This window comes from Chlorocebus sabaeus, chromosome 20 (assembly GCF_047675955.1).
Source record: "Chlorocebus sabaeus isolate Y175 chromosome 20, mChlSab1.0.hap1, whole genome shotgun sequence".
In the NCBI taxonomy this organism is placed as follows: domain Eukaryota; kingdom Metazoa; phylum Chordata; class Mammalia; order Primates; family Cercopithecidae; genus Chlorocebus; species Chlorocebus sabaeus.
In genome coordinates this window covers 75,454,401-75,470,853 of record NC_132923.1, presented here as the reverse complement: position 1 = coordinate 75,470,853, position 16,453 = coordinate 75,454,401, and the positions used below count along the sequence as shown (strand labels likewise).

The 16,453-nt window shown below is 39.0% G+C and overlaps 1 protein-coding gene across 4 annotated transcripts in view; it reads left to right on the top strand.

Annotated features, from left to right (window-relative positions):
- The window catches only part of NFIA (nuclear factor I A), a 386,737-nt gene that overhangs the window by 278,104 nt on the left and 92,180 nt on the right, over positions 1–16,453 (top strand). The gene's annotated exons all lie outside the window — the stretch shown is intronic.

The following is a 16,453-nucleotide window of genomic DNA, read 5'->3' as shown; positions in this document are numbered from 1 at the left end:
TTTTTCAGGATGAACACTTGTTTGTATTGTAATCCAGTTGCCACATTCATAAAAGGATGGCTGTGCAAAGCGGTAGCAATTCAACTGAAATGCAAGACTGGTGAGATGGTGTATGATTTTCTACTCTTACATATTTTCCCTTACACCACAATTCAGCATTTGATTTGCTTTTGGGTTTTTTTTTGTTTGCTTTTTTTTTTTTTTTTTTTGAGATGGAGTCTCTCCCTGTCACCCGGGCTGGAGTGCAGTGGCATGATCTTGGCTCACTGCAACCTCCTTCTCCCTGGTTCAGGCAATTTCTCCTGCCTCAGCCTCCCAAGTAGCTGGGATTACAGGCACCCACCACCATGCCCGGCTAATTTTTTGTATTTTTATTAGAGATGGGGTTTCACCATGTTGGCCAAGCTGGTCGATTTTTGTATTTTTAATAGAGATGGGTTTTCACCATGTTGGCCAGGCTGGTCTCGAACTCCTGACCTTGTGATTCACCCACCTCGGCCTCCCAATTGTTTTTGTGTTTATACTATCTTTTGGTTTAGTTTTAAAAATTATCTTTTCATCCTAATAAAAATCTGTCAACTTTTTCAGCAGGAAGCAGGATTGGTAACATTCAAAAGAAGAATGGGTTCCTTGCCCTATAGTTTAGACTCAGATTTCTATATGATAAGGACACTTTGCAGTATTTTTCCTATTACTGGATATCATCATGATTGTTTTTCTGTTTAAATGGAACAACTCTCTTTATTCTGATCTGTACTAAACTAAACAAATGATGACTGCTGGTCTAATCTCCTGGGGTAGTCTTATCTTGGCTCTGAAGTCTTGGGAGTAATATGAATAAATCTGATCGCAAAAACTTTTTGAAACCCTTACCGATGTCTAACATGTGGGTTAGAGGGAATCTTCTCCAATGACTTCCTGAATACGGGTATAAAGGATAGAGTATGTGCCTTGAAATCAGACAGCTGGAGTGTCAACCTGGCTTCAACTCCTGCTGACTGTGTGATTGTGGGCAAGTTACCTAGCCTCTCTGAGCCTGTGTCTCCCTTTTTATAATCTGACAGTACTAATAGCTATTTCCTAGCATAGCTACTGCCTATCATAGAGTAAGCATGAAAAAATTGTTCTCTGGCCATCCTTCCCAGCCTTTGCTTCAGAGTAATTCCCTGCAAGTACAGACGAACACCAAGAAAATTTCTGAACCAACCTCTTCATCTACAAATCTTAGCTCCCTTGTCTCCTCCCTAATTTTTTTTTTCAAAAGACAATGCTCAGGGGATGTGACTCTGAAGGTGTAGCACAGGGAAAACATTGGGGCGATAGAACCATTCTGCATCCTGATTGTGGTGGTGACAGTAATCTAGACAAGCATTAACATTCCCAGAAGTACATACCTTCCTGCTCAAGTTAATTTTACTGTATCATAATTAAACACAAAACAAAAACACCTCAGGCCCATTGGCTGTGTCTTTTATCTTGCCGCTGCTATTAAAATGCAAAAACGTCTCATTGCTTTGCTTCTGCGTAGTCTCTCATTCATTCACTCATTGGATAGTCTTCACTGGGGACTTTCTCTGTATGAAGCACTATTCCAGGTTCTGGGAACTCAAGGATAGATGGGAAGGTTATGGCCCCTGCTCTCAAGGAATTCACAATCAGAGGTGGGAAACGAACACATAAGCAGATCATTATACGGTGATACGGGAAGCACAGAGATGGTGGTGTTAGTCTTCTGTGCCTTCTGTTTCTAATTAGTACCAACCACAGCACTCAAGGTGTGGTGGTTCTTCTATGAAGGTCACACATCTTTTTTTTTTCTCCGCATTTGTGTTCACATCAGTTCGCCTGAAGTGCCTAAGAAATAGTCCCAGTCCTAAATGAGCAGGAAAATGCTGACTCTCACTGCCACTACCTGCATCGTCAGCGTGACCTCTGTATAGTGCCAATGAAAAGTGTATGTGCTATTAAAAAATTAAAAGATGTAAAACTTCTTTGAACCCTTTTTCAAAGGCTAATTAGAGCCCTAGCCAATTTACCTGCTTCAGTGAAAATCAGAATTAAACATACAGGTTTGGTACATTTGTGCTTGATTATTGTGTAGATGCATTTTTGTGCATATTGAAGCTGCTTTATTAGGTTGAGGTACTCAGAGCTCCCCCATCATAAGGCTGAGCTCTAGGTCCTTACGTTTACTTCCTCTGTGTACATTGGGGGCTGTAGAGGTTGATTGATTATTATAGAGTATTTTGACCTAGCGACTCTTATTCAGAGCAATTCCTATTCCTATCTGTACATTATGATTCAAACGCTCATAAATTTTAACATTTGAATACCTGAATCCTTTGTAGTCATTAAACAACTAAAGTTTAATGGCTGAATCCTTTTTGGTAAGAGGGGTGTGTGTGTGTGTGTGTGTGTGTGTGTGTGTGTGTACATATATATATTCTTAGAGAATCCCTCACAATTATATTCCTGGACTGACTCTCCGTTCTCTATCCCCATTTCATTACAGAAAAATGCAGTTTCATGGTATATGTTTAGAGGGAGTGATAGAGGACAGTGGATAAATGTACATTTGGCCATACTCAGCGCAGAAAGTCATAATTGCAACAAGGCCTGAGGGGACATTAAAACTCAACTGAAGGATGTTGCACATGTTCATGGTGACTTTGGTGTCATTAACTCACACCAGCCATTTAAAATGGATAATTTATGCTGCCAGATGGTCCTTTTTGGGGATTTTCCATAAAGCCCAATCCCCTTTTTGGCACAGAGGACACCTTTATGTTGTTCCCACACTTATGCAGGCCTGCATAGCTTTTCCCCAGGGGTACAGTTAATTGAGTAGGAAGCTTTTAGTGGTTCACATGTAAATTACCTTCAGAAATATGTTGAGAGTTATGTATATCTGAATGTACGGGCAGTTTCTTGGTTTCCTACTTTTGGGATAATTCTCTCAAAGTACTAAGTACCAAGGATACTGTGTATATGCCTCAGATGTGACACAGGAAGCAAGGCCTGTACCTGCTCCTCACTCAGAACGCTTTGGTATCCATTTACCTGCCTTCAAATGCCTTTTCAGGACTCCCTGGCCAAAAGAGGGCCAAAGGTTGCCAGAAGAGACAAATTTCCTAGAGCAACAGGAAGATTATGGAAAGTAAAACAAACCAGACATGCAGTAAATTACATGGGCTCTTTCAAATGTCTTTTGTAGTATCCTGTTCCCCGTTAGTTTATCTCAGCACTTTTAGTGCACAGCTCTTATTATCTGGGAAGAAGGGCATAGGAGATTAAAGATGATGTTAGTTTAAAAACATCAGACAACTTCAGAATGACTTTTGCTTCTCTAACAATGCTGCATTTGTCCCTCGTACTTAGTTTCACTTCCCAGTTATCTCAAACCTGGGTTAGATACGAAACTTTGAAGCAAATCATGAATTGATGAAACGAGTCCTATGAAATTCTATCAAGCACAAATGCGCATACCATCAACTCTTGTTTATCTGTACAAATGAAGAATTACCGAGAAATTGATAATGCAGATAAACAGGAAGGAAACCAATAGACAGCGCCCACATTGAGTCAGACTCTGCATGTTGCTTTCAAATGTGTGGAAAAATTCTAGGGATGATTGAGTACCTACTGTGTACCAGGTTTTTAAAAAATTAACCTCCTTTAAAATATGCAAGATATAATGATCCTACCCCTATAGAGATAAAAACCGAGACTCATAAAAGGTCACATGACTTGCCCAAGCCCACACAGATAGTAAATCTGTGGATCCAAAATCCATATGTGAAACCAAATCTGACTTCATAGTCTATCTTCTATACTCAATAACCTCTTTTACCATAAACAATTAGAGCAGCATTTTAGGGTCTCATGTCTTGGACTGATACTTCGGTTAAAACGTTATAAGACCGGGCATGATGGCTCATGCCTGTAATCCCAGCACTTTGGGAAGCCAAGGTGGACGGTTCACCTGAGGTTGGGAGTTTGAGACCAGCCTGATCAACATGGAGAAACCCCATCTCTACCAAAAATACAAAATTAGCCGGGTGTGGTGCTGCATGCCTGTAATCTCAGCTACTCGGGAGGCTGAGGTGGAGGTTGCGGTGAGCTGAGATTGTGCCATTGCACTCCAGCCTGGGTAACAAGAGTGAAACTCCATCAAAAAAAAAAAAAATATATATATATATATATAAAATAAGAAACAATAAATAACTCATCAGAGAGACCTGAAAAATATTCGATTTTCCTTATCCCAAAGCCTTGTCATACAACTTAATCAAGAGAAGAAATATAGGTTATTAAATATACATACGACACAACATATAAGCAAAGAGTATTAACTTTTAACAAAGTAAACTATCATTTTCATTAATAAAATCAAATAACCCTCAGCAGTTAGGTCTTTGTTCAAATAGTAGCTTATCAGACAGGCCCTCAGTGATCTAAAATAGCTGCTGACCCTCCCTCCATCATCCTATAACTCATAACCCTATTTTGCTTTCTTTACCTCTGCATCTACTATTTTTTTTTTTTTTTTTTTTTTTTTCCTGAGACAGAGTCTCACCCTGTCGCCCAGGCTGGAGTGCAGCGGCGCGATCTCAGCTCATTGCAAACTCCACCTCCCGGGTTCAGGTGATTCTCTTGCCTCAGCCTCCTGAGCAGGTGGGACTACAAGTGCACACCACCATGCCTGGCTAATTTTTGTATTTTTAGTAGAGACAGGGTTTCATCATATTGGCCAGGCTAATCTCAAACTCCTGGCCTCAAGAGATCCTCCTGCCTCAGCCTCCCAGAGTGCTGGGATTACTGGTGTGAGCCCACCACACCAGGGCATCTCTCTGCTATTATTGTCTGTTTTCTCTCTCTAGGATATATACTCCATGAACAGTGGGACTTAGTCTGTCTTTTCCATTGCTGTATCTCTAACATCCATAACAGTGTCTAGCACATAATAGGTATTCAATAAATATTGATTGAATGAATGAAGCGATAAAGCAGAGAATCTGGGATGCTTTCAATAAACTTGAAAGCAGAATGTGCTACCAGGAATACTCTCAGAATTGGTGTTTACTACATTTTTCAATTTGCAGGCTTTCAGTCAAATCCAATTACTAGCAATTCGTAAGCAGAAGAATTGCTTAGGCTCAGCCAAGGACCCCATTGATGAGCAGCAGTGCATTGACTTTATTACAAGTATCCCTCACCTGAAAGTGTGTTCCTTTAAGTGAATCAAACCTTTTAAAAAAATAAAATAAAAAATAATTCTGTATTATTTTTAAGTTCGTTGTTTAGTATTAGCTCTATATTAAGAATCTCAATAGTGAATTCTTCGTAGAACATTTTATGTAGTATAGACAGCCTCCCTGCCTTACCTGTGAAAAATTCAGATTTCCATACCAAATTTGCTCTTATCCAAGTGTAAGGAGAACCCATATGAGACACTTCAGACCCTTGCTATTAAAGTGTGGTCTGAGGACCTGCAACATGGCATCACCTGGGAGTTTACTCAAAATAGAGAACCCTGGCCAGGCGTGGTGGCTTACACCATAATCCGGGCGTGGTGGCTTACACCATAATCCCAGCACTTTGAAGGCCCAAGGTGGGAGGATTGCTTGAGGCCAGGACCTTGAGATCAGCCTAAGTAACACAGCAGGACCCTGTCTCTACAACAACATTTTTAAAATTAGCAATGCATAGTGGCATGTGCCTGTAGTCCTAGCTACTTGGGAGGCTGAGGCAGGAGCCTTGCTTGAGCCCAGGAACTCAAGGTTACAGTGAGCTATGATTGTGCCATTGCACTCCAGCCTGAGCAATAGAGTGAGACCCTGTCCCAAAAGAAAAGAGAAACAAACAGGAAAACAGAATCTCAGGCCCTGCCTAGACGAACAGAATTTTAACAAGATCTCATGGTGATGCTTATGTGTGTGACGGTTTGCAAAGCACTGATTTAGGCTGCTTTTTTGTTCCTTTAGGTGGGTTCTCCCACTCAGTACTTGTCTGGAAGCCACCTTAACTTTAAATGTCATGCTCCCCAACTTTCTGTCTCTGTTACAGTAGGTTTTCTTTGAAACAAGTTTAGATAGGTAGAAATCTAGCCTATTTTCAAACAGATTAGAGAAGATTGGATTCTGGGTGACTCTAGATACCTCACTATAAGAAAAACAATTCTCTTGTCTCTTTCTCTGTCTCATATTCCTCCAGTTTAGGGCCTGCTGCATGAAAAGGAATGACTGGTCATCTAATCATTATCATTAAAGTCAAGCCAAGTTGTTGAATCCTTATTAAGTGCTGACTGTATGCAGTATACTAGAGTAGATACAGAGAGGACTCCAGCAAGTCCCTGTCTCCAAGGGCAAACCTCTGAATTTCCTCGTGTCAGTCACTACCTGTAAGGTGGGAACTTTTCCTTCTGCTCCGTCTCTGTCACAAAGTTATGACAGATGAGGTAATGAAGTCCAAAGTCCTTTGTGAAAGTTAATATTCTCTAATCATGTGAAATACCATCATTGGGATTATTGAGGCAGCCAGGCTTACCCAGCTGAGGGTAGTTGAAAGCAGACAGGGTTAAGTGTCACAGGAGTAAAAGAAGAGAGCTGTTAAATCTACCTAGAGAATAAGGGACAGTTTTCTTAAAAGGTGGCAGTTAAACTGGATTTAGATGGAATCAGACTGAGAAATGTTCATGTCTCACTTGAAAGTGAGACTTGTCTCTCAGTCTTTTGATTGTTAGTATATATAAATTTAAGTCTTCTTCCTAAGTTGAAAGGCAGCTCGGTGGCTGTTCTGTGAACCTTTCTCAGGTTATATTTGTCCCCAGAGTTAACGATTTATACCAGGGGTCCAGTGGGCTGCACGGATGACTGCATTGCACCACATGCAGATTGGAGACCACATCTGCATTAAGTACCGACAAGTTTTGGCAGACCTGAAAAGTAAAGCAAATTTTTTTATTGTGAAAAAACATGAAATTATAATACTTTTCACTGAAGTTCAGTACTGTGTTTTAAATATATGCCTAAGGGGCTACTTACATTTTCTCCTGTAGAAATACATGCAAAATTCCAAATGCCTTCAATTATACTGGGATTGGAAAACAATTAACAGACACAGTTACATCCACCAAAATGTTGGAAGTTTCAAAACAGTTCAGTTAAAGTTTTGAAGTCAAATTTGTTAAGTAGTAAACTTAGTTGTATTTTTATAAATACTTTTAGAGATACATTTCTCCGCAAAGAGGAAGTTGTTCTCGTTTTTGAAGGTCAAAATTAAGTACTTTTAGCCAGGCACGGTGGCTCACGCCTGTAATCCCAGCACTTTGGGAGGCCGAGGTGGGCGGATCACTTGAGGTCAGGAGTTTGAGACCTGCCTGGCCAACATGGTGAAACCCCATCTCTGCTAAAAACACAAAAATTAGCTGGCCATGGTGGCGCCCTCATGTAATCCCAGCTACTAGGGAGGCTGAGGCAGGAGAATCGCTTGAACCCAGGAGGCAGAGGTTGCAGTGAATCAGGATTGTGCCATTGCACTCCAGTCTGGGCAACAAGAACAAAACTCTCATCTCAAAAAAAAAAAAAAAAAAAATTAAGTACTTTAATAACATGTTCTCTGTTCCTACCACAATTATTAAGAAACACAGTTTTAAAAAATTGTTTAAAGGCATCTGTCAAAGAGTATTTCAGTCAACATCTGGTCAGTCAGCAACCCAGGACATTCAGAACTAGGGGCCAGTGTCACAACTACTGGCAGCATAGTTGAATTTTGCAGACTTATGTTAGTCATTGTAATTTTAAATATCACATATTAGGTTCACTTGGATTCCCAACTCTGCTGATCCTAATTTGACTGCCAACAGTCATTTATCAATTGTAAGAGTGGAGGAAGTCTACCAACTTAGACTTCTAGCTGAGCCACAGAGGAAACCCATTATCAGTGCCAGTAAAAAGGCAGCAACTGGTAACAATAGTGCATTGATCATGGACACTCCACTGCACTAGCATATATTAGAGAAAATGATTAAATCTCCCATCATCTCCTGCTGGAGGAGGAATAGTCACTGCTACAGAACATTGCCATGGGATCGATGTCTTGGCTTTTCTTCTGCATTTATGGAGCAGTAGGAAAGCATCATCTGGGACCACATCTTCTTCTGTGATCTCTTCTCATATTGGCACCTGCTCATTAGAGTCTGGTATACCAGGGGACATTGGTACAGTAACAACGGGCCTCTTCTTTATGAACCCTTCTTTATCAGAGAAATTTCACCCAAATAAGGGTTATGACAGGAAAGCTGTATTACAAAATGAGCACTGTACGCACCCTTCAAAAATCCCTTGCCATCTTTATCAAGGCAATTTTTTTCTTAATGTCAGAAAAGGGCCTAAAACAGTTCCTTGTAATTGGAGTCCAAAAGGTTACCTATTAGAGGAAAAGAAATATTCTTCTCACACACACAGATACACACATATACTCTGTGTATGTGTTACACACATATACTCTGTGTATGTGTTATACACATATATGATAAAGCATAATCCAAAAAATTGTTTGGATTCCTGAAGCCTCTAGTACCTGGTGACTTAGTAGCCATCAATCAATATTTGTTTAATAAATAAGTAATAAGATGGAGATCACACACGTCTCACTTTGTCCTTCGAGTAGGATCAAGCGCTCAGAAGCAGAGTGATGTATGCGTTTGTCGAACGAATGAGCGTTGCTCCACTTGCATCAGAGAACCCAGATGTACAATTTTGTGAATGCAGAAGCTCTCAGGAAAACAGATGCTGCATTTCAGCTGGTCTTGTCTGAATAAATAAATTACCCAAATCTCCAAATTTTTAATTTCATGTTTGAAAATGAAGCTGTGTAAATATTCTAGAAGGGGAGGAAGAAGGAGATGCAGTGTATACATTAGGTTTATATGCGAAATCCTCCTCCCTGTGCCTGTCACCATTCTCAGTACAGCCCCCGTGGCTCAGGTGGCCAACTCATGGTATGGCTTGGGTGGCGCATACTGTAAGGAGGAACATTAAATCATATTTCATTCCAGCCACAGCAGTCTTCATAGGCTTGCTGGCGAGGGAGATGATAAATGAGAAATCGAATGTATTATAAAGAGGAAAAAGTACAAATTAAGAATTTTAAAAATTAGTCATTCTCGCATTCTGCCATGAGCGAGCCTGAGAATTTTAGCAAACTACTTCTCTGAATTTTCATTTCCTCCTAGGTAAACATTGAGGACAATAAAACAGCCTTGCCTTCCTAACTCATAGCTTTGGAAAGATCAAATGAGATGTTAAGAACAAGAGCTACCATTTATTAAGCATCAGCTGTGTATAAAAGTATTGTGCAGGGTACTATACATATTTTTAATATATGCAAAGTATATTTAATAAATCAAAATGCTGTAAAGAAATACTATATATCCTTTTTAGGGGGTACTTTGAAAACCCTAAACTTTATGAATTTAAGGTACTGTGAAATTTATTTGATAACATATTTTATACCTCTGCATCTATTATATGCAAAGCACTGCACAAAAATGATAGAAGAAATATGAAAATAAGCAAAACAGAACTTGCCTTGAAAGAGCTTACAGCCCAGTGAAGGAAGGAAGGGTAACTGGTTGAATAAGTACCCAATGGCTGTAATATATAAGAAGTAGAGTACAGCAAGCTTCATATGGGTGAGGAGTTTAGTCAGTGACTTAGACCACAGTCCTCTGCTGTGCCTGCTTGAAATAGCCGGTGCATCAGCCATTTCATCATTAAAGGAGCAGCAGTGAATACTGGCCCGTTTCCTTACTTTCATAATATCAAGAGTCTAATCTTACTGCATCTCTAAGAAGCACCTAGAGAGCTGACATACTAGGAAGTCCTCAAGAAGTGCATGCACAAAAATACAGTTTATCATTCTATACTCATGGACCCAAATCTCCCCTGCCTGAAGCAGGGGTTTGTAGATAATAGATTGGGTAGAATACAAGCAAATAATTTACTTACAGGGAACAAAATTAATCTGAATGGAGATTAAATTCACCAGAGGGTAAAATAACCAGAAGGTATAGTTGGAAGAGGAGAAAAGAAAGAGAATAAAGACAGACAGATCGATCATCGATAGATAGATAATAGATCAGACTTACCTAAGAGTATACTGTGTTTTCCTATATCTAGTATTATTTAAATATTTGTAGAACTTAAATTGAAGGTAGTTTTAACCACAGATATAAAGATGAAAATACTTTAGTGATCTTACTTCCTCAGCTCTATTGTATGAACACAATGTAGCTATTTTATAGACTCAAGACAAGTTGATTAACAATAAATATAAATTGGCTTGTATTTTGTCACTGCTGCTGAAATTTTAAATATATAAGTGTTTTATAAGTAATAGCAATAACTGATGTTTATTGAGCACTTACTATGGGCCATTGTTCTAAGCTCTATGCATACATACACATATAAATATATATGTGTGTGTACATATACATTCATTTAATTTGCAAAAAAAGTGATACCACTAATATTAATATTTGCAGACTTATTTCCCTCTCTCATAGGGTCTTATATTTTTCCTACATACTGATGATTCTCTTTAAATGTGAAATAACCAAATACAGCACCATCAGTTTATATGGAAATAAAGTTCTGTGGATTTTGGCCATCAATGTTTCTAATAAAGTAGTTTTTTTAACACCCCGGAATAAGAGGCTTTTACATGGGGAATTGGGGAGAGAGGGAAGAAAGAAGTCCTTGGTCTGTGCAGATCCCAGGAGTCAATCAATAGTGTGTGCAGCACGCTGCTGTGCAGCAGTTTCTCATGAGGCTGTGCACATCCCAATTGCTTTCTGCTCAGCAGAGGATTACAATAATGCCTATTTATCCAGCTCTGTCTATCCAAGGATTTTAGATACATCATAAACTCATCAATTAATCAGAGACATGGCACCCATTTTGAAATGCTGGGTGAATTACATCCTAGAAGATTACGAGAAATGCTCACGTCGACAGAGTGAATCAGGAACTATTTCCTGATGGATTCCTGAACGGCACACCAAGTAGTGAAATGAAGAGGGCTGTCTCCAGCACTGATACACAAAGTATATCTCAAGTGGAGGAAAACTTCTGGAATAAAACGTCACTTTATTTCGAAGCATCTGTTAAACTTGAAAAATTAACCTGAGGTAGAATGGCAAAACCCATTAAATATTAATACAATTAATTGGCTTCCTTCTTCAGAGTAAAGTATCACTGACCTCCCTTTCTTAACCATTAAAACCCCCCTGAAACCTTTGGGTTTTTTAAATACAGCGTTACTTTGGTTCTTGATTCTCTGACCTTTTTCAAGCGAAAAACTCTTCTGTGGTCCAGCATGCTCAGCCCACTGTGGGGAACTGGCTTTCCAGACAGCTGTGAATGTTCAGTATTTATTCAGACAATACTCCCACACTTTGATGATTTACTGTGGTCCAAGCATCTTGTTCTTCATTTTGAAGAAACATTCCAGTCTCTAGGGATCGTCTACGTTGTATGTAATGAGAGGTAGTTTAAAGTTTTCATTTGCGTAGCTGGAAGTGCACTCACGTCATTAGAAATTCAAGGAATGGCAACTCAATATCCATTTCTAATCTGAAGGGTCTTCTGTAGCACCAGATTATTCTGCCATGTTAGCTAGCCCCACCCAGAAATCACTTAACTATGATTAGCTTCCAAGATTAATGAATTCTAGGATATCATGATTACTTATGACTTAATGCCAGTCAGAATTTGCCATCTGCCTTTCAGCCGTTTCATGAACGCAGCGGAAGACAGCATTTATCAAAATGGCTGTGCAACACCCCTTATGTCTTTTTTTTTTTTTTTTTTTTTTTTTTTTTTTTTGAGACGGAGTCTCGCTCTGTCGCCCAGGCTGGAGTGCAGTGGCGCGATTTCGGCTCACTGCAAGCTCCGCCTCCCGGGTTCACGTAATTCTCCGGCCTCAGCCTCCCGAGTAGCTGGGACTACAGGCGCCCGCCACCGCCCCCGGCTAATTTTTTGTACTTTTAGTAGAGACGGGGTTTCATCGTGTTAGCCAGGATGGTCTCGATCTCCTGACCTCGTGATTCGCCCGCCTCGGCCTCCCAAAGTGCTGGGATTACAGGCGTGAGCCACCGCGCCCGGCCCAACACCCCTCATGTCTTAACACTCTTTAGGGACTTATATAAGCAACACTTCATGTTCGAATGTCAAAATCCACGTGTAAGGCTTAAAAGTAGTATGGGATGCTTAAGAATGCTTTTCAGGGCCAGTTATTCTTTGATATTTATCACTTCATGGTGCTGACACCTGCTTCTAATTTTAAGAGTTCTTTCTTCCAGTGGATTTTTTTTCCTTCAGAAATCTTATCCTCAAAAGACTTAACTAGCAATTTCTCTTTTTTTGATGTGCTTGATGTTTTGATGAGTTTGTCTATCAGCGTTGAAACCTTAACATACCTTTAGTTTAAAATTTAAAAAAAAAAAAATTTGTGACACACATTTATTATATTGGGTCACATAACTTTTTGCCCTGGCCACACATTCAAAGACTTTTGCAGAGATATAATTCATCAGAAATGTCATTATCTGCCACTTGGCCTACTTGATAGTTGTCTTAAGTTGACAAAAGCTATAGACATAGATAAACTCTTCCTTGAAGGAGCAATTCAGTAAATTTCACCCAGTACCCTTATTTGGTTGTCTTTCACACCCAAGGGCCAGGTTGGTGGCAATTGTCATTTGAGAGTTAGTAAGTGGAAGGACAAAGACAGAGAGGAACCTAATTTTGTCTGTTTAGACACATATAGAAATCGTCCTTTGGTTTGGGGGTAGCCAGCCTAGTTGTAGTGCCCAGTGTGGTTTGCTTTCTTGTTTTTATCTTGTCTAAAGACCTTTTCCTCACAAGTGCTGGATAAAGTTCATTGCATGAGTAGAAGCCGCCGCAAAAGATGGTATATAGCTAGCAACCTGTTCTGATTGGTCTATGAAGAGTTGCCTGTATAAAATTGGATCCTTGTGTTCGGTTCCAAAAAAAGGTGTGAATGTGAAGAAGAAGTGTTAAATCATGACTCCAGAGAAAATGTCGGCCATGAGCAGTTTTTAGTTTAAGTGAAAACCAAACTTTAGGATTTGGACAAATAAGACGAGGAGAAAAAAAAAGGGTGAATCATTAACTCCAATATGAAAGGATTATGGTGATCAAGTTTCACCCAACTTGAATAAGACACCCAACAAAGACTGTGACTGATGGAACTAACTCATTTACTTAATTGATATGCGAAACTCTGCCAAGCATTTACCCTGAGTGTCAAATAAGTAATTTTTAATAAAATATTTCTAAGATATGAAGACAGTTAAGAAAATAGCATGCTTTTTAATAATTGCACTCATAAGTAAATGGATCATTACGTTGTCACAAAGAATGACAGTGAGCAGAAACAGCCTGCTAATCTCTCTTAGATAAGTATTTAACATAATTAGACACCATCTCTTCTGTTGAATGTAGCATTAATCATTAGAAGTGCAATTTTACACAGCATACTTGTTTCTGATATGTCATTGTTGTTAAAAAAAAAAGCAAACTATTTTGTCAGATACAGTGCTTCAGAAAATGACTCATGTAGTTGTGTGATTTACATGAATACAGTTATTTCCCTTTTTATTGCTTTTTGTTTGTTTTAATAGTGTTTAATAGTAGTGTGGTCCTTCTACAGCCATGAAGCTGCGTTTGAGGTTAGTGGTTCATTCGTTTTGTTTTGTAAAATATGAGTATAATGAACATACTTGAATTTGAAGTATTTCTAAGCCTTGAAGTGATATTTTGGCTCATCTACCTAAACCGAAGGCAAAGCTCTTTCAGAGAAAGGTTTTCTTATAAGGAATGGGCTAGAAGTTTTCTGCCTTAAATAAGAGCTCAAGAGAAAACCTTTCTATAAAAAATTTGAGGTTAAAATGATGGAATGTATTGCCCTCTTCCAGTATTCGTAAGCACTACCTTTAAAAAAATTCATTTTCTTTTGCTATGTAGCTTCTAGCTTGAACTGTGAACTACTGAATACTTATAAAGCGATAGCAGCTCAATTCATTGCACAATGCTAGCTTCCCACTTTCTCCTTGACTCAAAGGCCTTCGAAGGCAAAGAATAGGGTTATTGAAGGATGGCAGGCAGATTTCACTAAGTAACAGGTGGAGGTCAAAGCAGTTTATTTGTGGGATGAACAGAGTGCAGAGATGAAAAAGCAAATGCTTTGCCATAATAAGATTTAGCAAGAAAATGCTGACGACACGAAGCCTTAGATTCTAGCTGACAGAACCTTTTCTCGTTTTCATTACTTGATTTCACAGTTCAAGCAATGTGAAGAGGGTTAAATTTCTCTTTCTTTTTCCCCTATGAAATGTTTCAATCAGTTTCAAATTTTTACTTTAGCTGGGTGCTCTGCTTGTATCCAGGGAACACTGGAACTAATAGAGCTCCAGCACAGGCGTATCCCAAACGTGGACCCTTGCGCACTACGCGTTTCTTTCAAATTAAATTTTATCCATGGGACCCTTAAACTCTAGCTCTCTATCATGTTTTAACCGACAGAAGAGAGTATATTTAAGTAAATTCTAAAGTTCACATCATCAAGGCTAATGTTATGTGCCAACGACAGTATTTACAAGGGTGTTTACCAAGCTCGAACACTGGGTTACTTCCAGCTTGTTGGAGATGGAGAGGAAGAGGCTTCCATTTTTTCCCCGTTATACAGTCTATATTTGTACGGTGAATATGTTTTGCTTTTGGAACTTAAAAAAGAAAGACTAACCATGCTGAGCAATACAAAGTAGGTTTATCTACTGTTGTACAGCATGACCAAAAGAGTAAAAAGTCATTTGATATCATATCATATAGACCAGAGCTGTCCAATAGGACTTTCTGCAGTGATAGAGATGTCCTGAGTCTGTAGTATCCAATATTCTAACCATGAGCCACATATGTCTACTAAGCCCTTGCAATGTGGCTATGCTGAGCAACTGAATTTTTAAATTCATTTAATTTTAATTAATTTAGATTTAAGTAGCCACATGTGTCTAGTTGCTACCATATTGGGCAGGGCAGATATAAACCAAACATATGTATGATTGAGTTTTTTACTATTCAGCTGGATATCTAAGGAGAATGAATAAAACATTATGCTATTTTATACTATATGTATTGTTTATGCAAAGAAATAATTTGGTTTTCTCAGAAATGTCTTCTTTATCCTCAGTCCTTCTGTGAATGCGTATAATTGCTATGTTGAGCCAAAATCAGTCCTTTCCTGAACACATGGGGGGATGGGATGGCTAGGGGGCAGATGGAATGGGTAGGGAATCTCCAACCCCTTGTAAGTATATGGAGCATGTAGCACAATTTTTTTTATTTCAGTCCTGTCACTGGGGTGTCTGTGTTTACCTTGAAAGGAGAGGAAATCCCCCAGCTAGTCAAGAGATTTTATTTTTGGCCCAGAAACCAGATTTTTATATGACATTTTCCTTGTGTCTATTCTTTACTCTCTCTGGTTGTAAATTTTCACTCACAAATGAACATTTGGAATATATTACAGAACTCATCGTTTCTTTCCCCCTGAATAATCCATGTAATTTTTACTCCGTACTCCCATTTTTTAAAAATTGAAGAAATCACTGGTGTCCCCAAGCCATTTAAATTACCTGAACTTCTTTATGATGTGATAATTCTTTGGGGGTCCTTTTAGTTCATTTTCAATGGCTGCATATAGAGTAAGAAAGGTAAACCTCAGAAGCTATATTAACTTTTCTTTATGCTCTCTATCATAAAAATGATTTTAAAACATTTTTATGCACTGAAAAAGGCTAAAAGTCAAAATAGTCTGCTTTACCTTTTTATTGTTGAGTGTGCTAATCATAAAAAATTATATTAGAATGAACTCTAATGGATTTTATCATTAGGACACACATCTAACAAACACGCAGTGTCTTCCATGACCTCCTTGTATCACGCCGCCTGTGTTTACGCTCACGAGAACAGAATGGTCCCTTAACTGTGGGATTCTTCTGTTCAATCACAGACTTATTTGGCATCATGGTTAGAGATAATGTAATTACAAGGTATACTTTAAATGGTTCTAGAAAGGTCCTGTTCCTGCCTGTGGGGGAATTACTAGAGTGCATTTATAGCTCTACGTCTGGAAGAGATGTGTCTGAGTGTAAATCTGATGGTGGATGACTTGCAAAAGATGATACTGGTACTCAGCATTCATCCTGGGCTTGAGAAATGTCACTGAAATTTATGCTAACACCATTAGTCTGATGGACATGACTGGGTTGTCTGTTCCCCACACTTAGATCTAGTGGAGTAGGGGAATCTGAATGCCTGAGTGTAAAAAAAAAGAGTCACAAAGCAGTTAGCATCATTAAGAGTTGGAATGT